The 7576-nt window shown below is 48.8% G+C and overlaps 1 non-coding gene across 1 annotated transcript; it reads right to left on the bottom strand.

Moving 5' to 3' along the window:
- On the bottom strand, positions 1-73 carry TRNAV-AAC. The gene has a single exon. It is a non-coding gene; the product is annotated as a tRNA-Val (tRNA).
- Positions 74-7576: the final 7503 nt, after the last annotated feature.

Below are 7576 nucleotides of genomic sequence, written 5' to 3'. Positions count from 1 at the left end.
TGTTTCTGCCTGGCTTCAAACCAGGGACCTTTTGCGTGTTAGGCAAAAGTGATAACCACTACACTACAGAAACTCTATCACAGGGCTCTGCCTCTCCCTTCATAAGAACATAAGATCCATCCAACCCCATATCCTATCTGCCAACAGTGGCCAATGCCAGGTGCCCCAGAGGGACTGAGCCTAACCAGTAATGATCAAGTGATCTCTCTCCTGCCATCCATCTCCATCCTCTGACAAACAGAGGCTAGGGACACCGTTCCTTACCCATCCTGGCTAATAGCCATTAGTGGACTTAACCTCCATTAATTTATCTGCAAAAAGAACAAAGAGAACATGTGGCACCTTAGAGACTAACAAATGTATTTGAGCATAAGCTTTTGTGGGCTAAATCAGATGCATGCAGTTAAAAATACAGTAGGAAGATATATATACACACACAGAGAACGTGAAAAAAAATGGGTGTTGCCATACACACTATAATGAGAGTGAGCAGTTAAGGTGAGCTGTTATCAGCAGGAGGAAAAAAACCTGGTGTTGGGAGGGGAACAGGAGAAAGGACAAAGGAAGCAAGAGACGAAGAGAAAAGAGGGATCAGACAGTGGATGGAGCAAGAGGTGAAACAAAAAGGACAAACCCCAATGTCCCCCGTGATTCTAAGGGACAAAATCCCAGGTGTGCAATAAAATTCTGCCTCCTTAAGCTCGTGTTTTCCATGCCTAGAATTCAACTCTCACCAGATGGATCAGACTGAACAGGTTTCAAACCTCAAGGAGGCTCTTACCTTCTAAACAGGGACGGCTGTTTTCTAGTAAAATCACTAAAAGGGAAGGAGAAAACTCGAAAGAGGTTCCTCCTGGCGCTCACATCCGTGAACCCGAATACTCTCTCAGTCCTCAAAGAGAGACCTGGAGAAGGAGACTTGCTGAAGCAAAGCCACAGGGGTCTCTGAGGTTTCCCTGGCCCCTCGCCCCGGTCCTGCCTGGCTGATGTCAGCATCTCTCTGTGAGGTCACCACCTCCCCACCACCTTGGACCAATAGTCTGAGGTCCTGCAAAAGGCCTTTGTGATGTCACGGCCACACCCCTCCCTTGCTGTGCCAATGTCCTGCCCCAGGCCAGGCACTTTGCAGGTTTGAGCTGCTCCCTGTGGATCACCCCACTCAAGGAGCGTTCGTTCTAGGCAGCAAGCTGGCTAGACAGGGAAACATCAGACGCTGCTCCCAATGCTACACTCAGTTTTTCAGAAATGAGTCGACTTTATGGCCAGAAGAGACCATTAGAGCATCTAATCTGACCCCCTGCATATCACAGGCCTCCTGTATGACACAATAGCAGGTGAGGGTGGGGGGCTGAGGAAGCGAGCGGGCAGGCAGTGGCGGGGGGGGGGGGGCAGGTGAGCCGGTGGCTGGCCCCAGCTCACCTCCACTCCGCCTCCTCCCCTGAATGCCCCGCCTCGCTTTCCCCCCTCCCCCTGCTAATCAGCTGTTCATGCAGGAAGCCTTGGAGGGAAGAGAAGCCGTGTGGCGGCTTCGCGCTCAGGCCCAACAAGGTGGAGACGGAGACGAGGTGAGCTGGGGTTGCGGGGCTTCCCGCACCGCAGCAGGTAATGGCGGGGGGGTCAGGTGAGCTGGCGATGGGGGAAGAGAGCTGAGGAGGCGAGCAGACAGGTGAGCCATAGGGGGCGGGGGCTGAGGAGGCAAGTGGGCGGGCAGTGGCGGGGGGGCGGGTGAGCCGGCAGCAGGGGCTGAGGAGGTGAATGGTGAGTCAGTGACTGACCTGTTCTGCTGATTTGGTCTGGCTCCCAGCCCCTCTCCAAGGGTTGCAGCTGTCTGGAGGTGCTGCCTTCCTCAGTCCCACCTCATTCACTCCACAGGGCAACTGATTACAAAGTGGGGGGAAGATCTTATTCTACTTCTAGCAAAAAAGACATTTCTTTTACCTTAATTATACTACCTTAGGGGCCCCCTATAACATATTAGCAAGGTTCATTACCGCTGTTTTGGCAGGGTGGTGCTGGGGAAGGAGGGTTTGTTTCCACGAGGCGGGCAGCGCTTCGGGGGGGGGGAATTGTATCGGAGGGGCTGGGAAACGCTAATGGGGTTCTTTTCAAAGGGCGGGCAGTGCTGGGGGGGCTGTGTTTCGGGGGGCTGGGCGGTGCTGGGGGGGTGTTTCAGCAGCACTGGGGGTGGGTTTTTTTTGGTGAGGCTGGAAGGTTTTCAGCCCTCAGCCGTTTTCTTTGGAGTAAAATTGCCCTCGCCGCTTTACGAGTTGTGCAGGCCTAGACTAAACCACAGACTCTGGACTCAGCATTCAAGTATCCTGCAGTCTGAACTTTGAATCCGATACATTCCCTCATTGGCTACCATTGTTTGGCCAGCAGGGAAGTGGTTCTTGTCCAACAAGGCAGCCAGATTGGGACCCGTAGGCACGGAATGGCTCTGAAGAAATCAGCTGTTTCTCTCTGCGCTTTGGATCCAAATGGTAAAAGACAGTTGCTCCCAATTTAATCATGGCGTCCTTTAGGAGTGTGATCAATGCCACTTAACTAGGGAGCAGGGTTCTAAAAATAGTTTACTTGGGCCACAGGTCACCATAGCTTCCATCTCTGGGGTGAAAATGAACCACTAGTACGTACAATTTCTATCCAAGTTCTTGTCAAATCTTTGACCTTACTTGGAGTAATTTTACACTTCTCTGGCGTAGAATACTTCACCAACTGCACAACAGATCAGTAGCGATAGTGAGGTACAACTCCCCCTTCTGTGCCCTTTTATTTCTTTAATCTGGTGGCACAGATTAAAATTAGGGACTAAATTCAGGTGCAACTTAGAATTCCTGTAAGACAACAAATGTCAGGTCTCTATTAAAAAGAGGTATCTTTCTGCAGCTATAGCACATTCAACATGGATTTCATTTTCTACACATTTGTAGAATCTCCCAGGTGTGAGCTGAACAGAAATGTCACTTCCATTTTTCCCATCTCTACCTAGATAGGGATTGTATTTCCCAAATAATAGGCAACATGCAGCTGATTAGGAAGGCGATATCTTCAGGAGCAACCTCCTGCAAGGCCTGGGCCACAGCAGCTTTGGTAGCCAAATGCATGGGTACTTTGTTTAATTACAAGTAATTTACGAAGGAATCCTCTTCCCAGCCCTTTAGAAAAAATATAGGCCTAAGAAGCTGAACAAAAGGGAGATTGGGATGGTGATGAGGAATCAGGGTAAATCAGAGGGATTCCCTATGTTCTTCTGCTGTTATAGAGGAGAAATGACATTTTCCCCTGTCCCTGCGTTGTTCCCGCACTTTGTTATAGTTCAATATATTTTAAGTGAGGAAAATGGTAGCAAAAATATCTGCTCCCCAGCACAACCTGAACCAACATCAGAGCAACTGGGAATGAAACAATTGGTTCCTAAAGGGGGAACTCGATGACTAACAATTGCTGTGAAATGGGGGAACAGTAGAACCGTGATGCTCAGGGTTTGTTTAGACTAGGAACAGTGATGGAATTTAGGTCAGGTCAAGGGGGAAGGTAATGCCAACCCCTGCACCTGGGCTGCATCTGCTCTACAACTAAAGTTTCCTTTTTACCCCAAGATCACTAACTTGAGCAGCCAACGCCACGTACAGCCCCAGTGGATGGAAGGCTCGGGTAGTTTTTGCATCAGAGTAGCTTGTTGGGTGTGACGATACGGTCCTGGCGGGACCCAACTGAGAGTGCCAGTTCAGGACCAATTGCTTAAACAGGGCAGTTACAGCCCTAGGCTGGGGTTTTTCCACCTGTAAGGCAAACCAAACCAGCCAGCCAAAGAGGAGTTTGGTTTCACACCACTGGCTAACCACAAGTCACACAAGCAATTTCCTTAGACACTCCACAAAAAGAACAGGAGTACTTGTGGTACCTTAGAGACTAACAAATTTATTTTAGCGTGAGCTACAGCTCATTTCTTCGGATGCATAGAATGGAACACACAGACAGGAGATATTTATAGATACAGAGAACATGAAAAGGTGGAAGTATGCATACCAACCGGAAAAGTCTAATCAATTGAGATGAGCTATCATCAGCAGGAGGAAAAAACTTTTTCAAGTGGTAATTAAGATGATCCATAGGAGGTGTGAGGAGAACTTAACATAGGGAACTAGATTCAATTAGTGTAATGAACCAACCATTCCCAGTCTCTGTTTAGGCCAGAGTTAATTGTATCTAATTTGCATATTAATTCCAGTTCAGCAGTTTCTCTTTGGAGTCTGTTTTTGAAGTTTTTTTGTTGCAAAATTGCCACCTTCAAGTCTGTCACTGAGTGGTTAGAGAGGTTGAAGTGTTCTCCCACTGGTTTTTGAATGTTATGATTCCTCATGTCAGATGTGTGTCCATTTATTCTTTTGCGTAGAGACTGTCCAGTTTGGCCAATGTACATGGCAGAGGGTCATTGCTGGCACATGATGGCATATATCACATTGGTAGATGTGCAGGTGAACGAGCCCCTGATGGCATGTCTGATGTGATTAGGTCCTATGATGGTGTCACTTGAATAGATGTGGACAGAGATGGCATCAGGCTTTGTTGCAAGGATAGGTTCCTGGGTTAGTGTTTATGTTGTATGGTGTGCGGTTGCTGGTGAGTATTTGCTTCAGGTTGGGAGGCTGTCTGTAAGCGAGGACTGGCCTGTCTCCCAAGATCTGTGAGAGTGAGAGATCATCTTTAAGGATAGGTTGTAAATCTTTGATGATGCGCTGGAGAGGTTTTAGTTGGGGGCTGTAGGTGATGGCTAGTGGCGTTCTGTTATTTTCTTCGTTAGGCCTGTCCTGTAGTAGGTGGCTTCTGGGTACTCTTCTGGCTCTGTCAATCTGTTTTTTCACTTCAGCAGGTGGGTATTGTAGTTTTAAGAATGCTTGATAGAGATCTTGTAGGTGTTTATCTCTGTCTGAGGGATTGGAGCAAATACGGTTGTATCTTAGAGCTTGGCTGTACACAATGGATCGTGTGGTGTGTCCGGGATGGAAGCTGGAGGCATGTAAGTAAGTATAGCGGTCAGCGGGTTTCCGGTATAGGGTGATGTTTATGTGACCATCGCTTATTAGCACAGTAGTGTCTAGGAAATGGACCGGTTGTGTGGATTGGTCTAGGCTGAGGTTGATGGTGGGATGGAAATTGTTAAGATCACGGTGGAATTCCTCGAGGGCTTCTTTTCCATGAGTCCAGATGATGAAGATGTCAGCAGTGTAGCGCAAGTAGAGTAGGGGCGTTAGGGAACGAGAGTTAAGGAAGCGTTGTTCTAAGTCAGCCATAAAGATGTTGGCATACTGAGGGGCCATGCGGGTACCCATAGAAGTGCCACTGACTTGAAGGTAAACATTGTCCCCAAATGTGAAATAGTTGTGGGTGAGGACAAAGTCACAAAGTTCAGCCACCAGGTTTGCCATGATATTATCGGAGATACTGTTCCTGATGGCCTGTAGTCCATCTTTGTGTGGAATGTTGGTGTAGAGGGCTTCCACATCCATAGTGGCCAGAATGGTGCTTTCTGGAAGATCACCAAGGGATTATAGTTTCTTCAGGAAGTCAGTGGTGTCTCGAAGATAGCTGGGAGTGCTGGTAGCATAGGGCCTGAGGAGAGAGTCCACATAGCCAGACAATCCTGCTGTTAAGGTGCCAATGTTTGAGATGATGGGGTGTCCAGGATTTCCAGGTTTGTGGATCTTGGGTAGCAAATAGAATACACCTACTCTGAAACTTAGACACTCCAGTCTGCCAGTATCACCACCAGGGCCACTCGTCCTGTGGATGAATGGTTATGAAAACCAACACCCCAATAAAAGAAAACGGTTCTCTCGATCCCAAGGAATCAAGCCCCAGACCCAGGTCAATATACAAATCAGATCTTACCCACAAATCATGCTGTTGCCAATCCTTTAGAATCTAAAATCTAAAGGTTTATTCATAAAAGGAAAAAGAGAGAGCTGAGAGCTAGAATTGGTTAAATGGAATCAATTACATGCAGTAATGGCAAAGTTCTTCATTCAGGCTTGTAGCAGTGATGGAGTAAACTGCAGGGTCAAAACAAGTCTCTGGAGTACATCCCCCGCTGGGATGGGTCAGTCAGTCCTTTGTTCAGAGCTTCAGTTTGTAGCAAAGTTTCTCCAGAGGTAAGAAGCAGGATTGAAAACAAGATGGAGATGAGGCATCAGCCTTTTATAGGCTTTTCGAGGTGTAAGAACCTCTTTGTTCTTACTGTGGAAAATTACAGCAAAATGGAGTCTGGAGTCACATGGGCAAGTCCCTGCATACTTTGCTGAGTTACAAGGCGTATCTGCCTTCTCTCAATGGGTCAGTTGAATAGCTGATGGTCCTTAATGGGTCATCAAACATGCTAGGCAGAGCTAACACCAACTTGTCTGGGATGTCTCCCAGAAGCACAGCATAAGTTCGAAATACAGACAGTATAGAGCCAATACTCATAACTTCAACTACAAAATGATACATACATATAGACCCCATAATTATAACCAGCAACCCATAACCTGGTGTTGGACACCTTATATGACCCCCTTTACATAAGACCTTGGTTGCAATCATGTTCTATATGGTCCCAGTTTATATCAATAACATCACAGGGAATGACACGGGACTGCAAATTCCCACCTACCCAAGGGCAAATTGTTGCAGATAAAACAGGCTGGGTTCACATCCCAAAGCTGAGGAGAATTTAAGAATTATGGACAAAATAGGGAAAATAAGAGACTAGAGAGTCAATAATTTTAAGGAAAACGAGGGAATCTCCTTGGGTTTTCTAGCCACATGTGGGGAGGGGAGAGAGAAGGGGAAGAACTAGAGAGAATTGTTCTCAGGTTTTGAGACAGAAAGAAATGGCACAAACAGGAAAAGGATGCAAGTGGCTCACCCCCGTGACCATAGGCGTGTGCAGCACATTTCATTAGGGTGCGCACCCAGGGAGCCCCGCCCTAGCCCCACCCCATCCACTGCCTCCCACTTCCTGCCCCCTGGCTGCCCCCCTCAGAACCCCCAACCCCCCCTGCTCCTTGTCCCCTGACTGCCCCCTCCTGAGACCCCCCCACTGTAACTGCCTCCCTAGGACCTTACCCCCTACCTGTCCCCCTGACCCTTTATCCACCCCCCTGACCCCAGACAGACCCCCGGGACTCCCACGCCGCATCCAACCACTCCCCGCCCCCTGACAGGACCCCCAGAACTCCTGACCCATCCAATTCCCTCTGCTCCCTGCCTGCCCTGACCCCGCTCCACCCCCCGAACCCTCAACCCATCCAATGCCCCTGCTCCTTGTCCCCTGACCGCCCCCTCCAGAGACCCCCCACCCACTAATCACCCCCCCAACTATCCAACCCCCCTCCCCACCTCCTGGCAGCTCTGTCTAGTGGCTGCTCCCACCCACACACTCAAAGTGGCAGAGGAGGTTCCCTCTCCTTCGGGGGGAAGGTTGCCTAGTGGTTAAGGCACAGGACTCAGGCTCAGGTGTTCTAGGTTCGAGTCTCTGCTCTGCCACAGACTCCCTGCTCAGCCTTGGGAAAGTCACTTCACCTCATTGTGCCCT

This window comes from Mauremys mutica, chromosome 26, assembly GCF_020497125.1.
Source record: "Mauremys mutica isolate MM-2020 ecotype Southern chromosome 26, ASM2049712v1, whole genome shotgun sequence".
Taxonomy (NCBI): Eukaryota; Metazoa; Chordata; order Testudines; family Geoemydidae; genus Mauremys; species Mauremys mutica.
The sequence above is the reverse complement of the archived record's forward strand: the minus strand, read 5'-3'. Positions and strand labels throughout refer to the sequence as shown.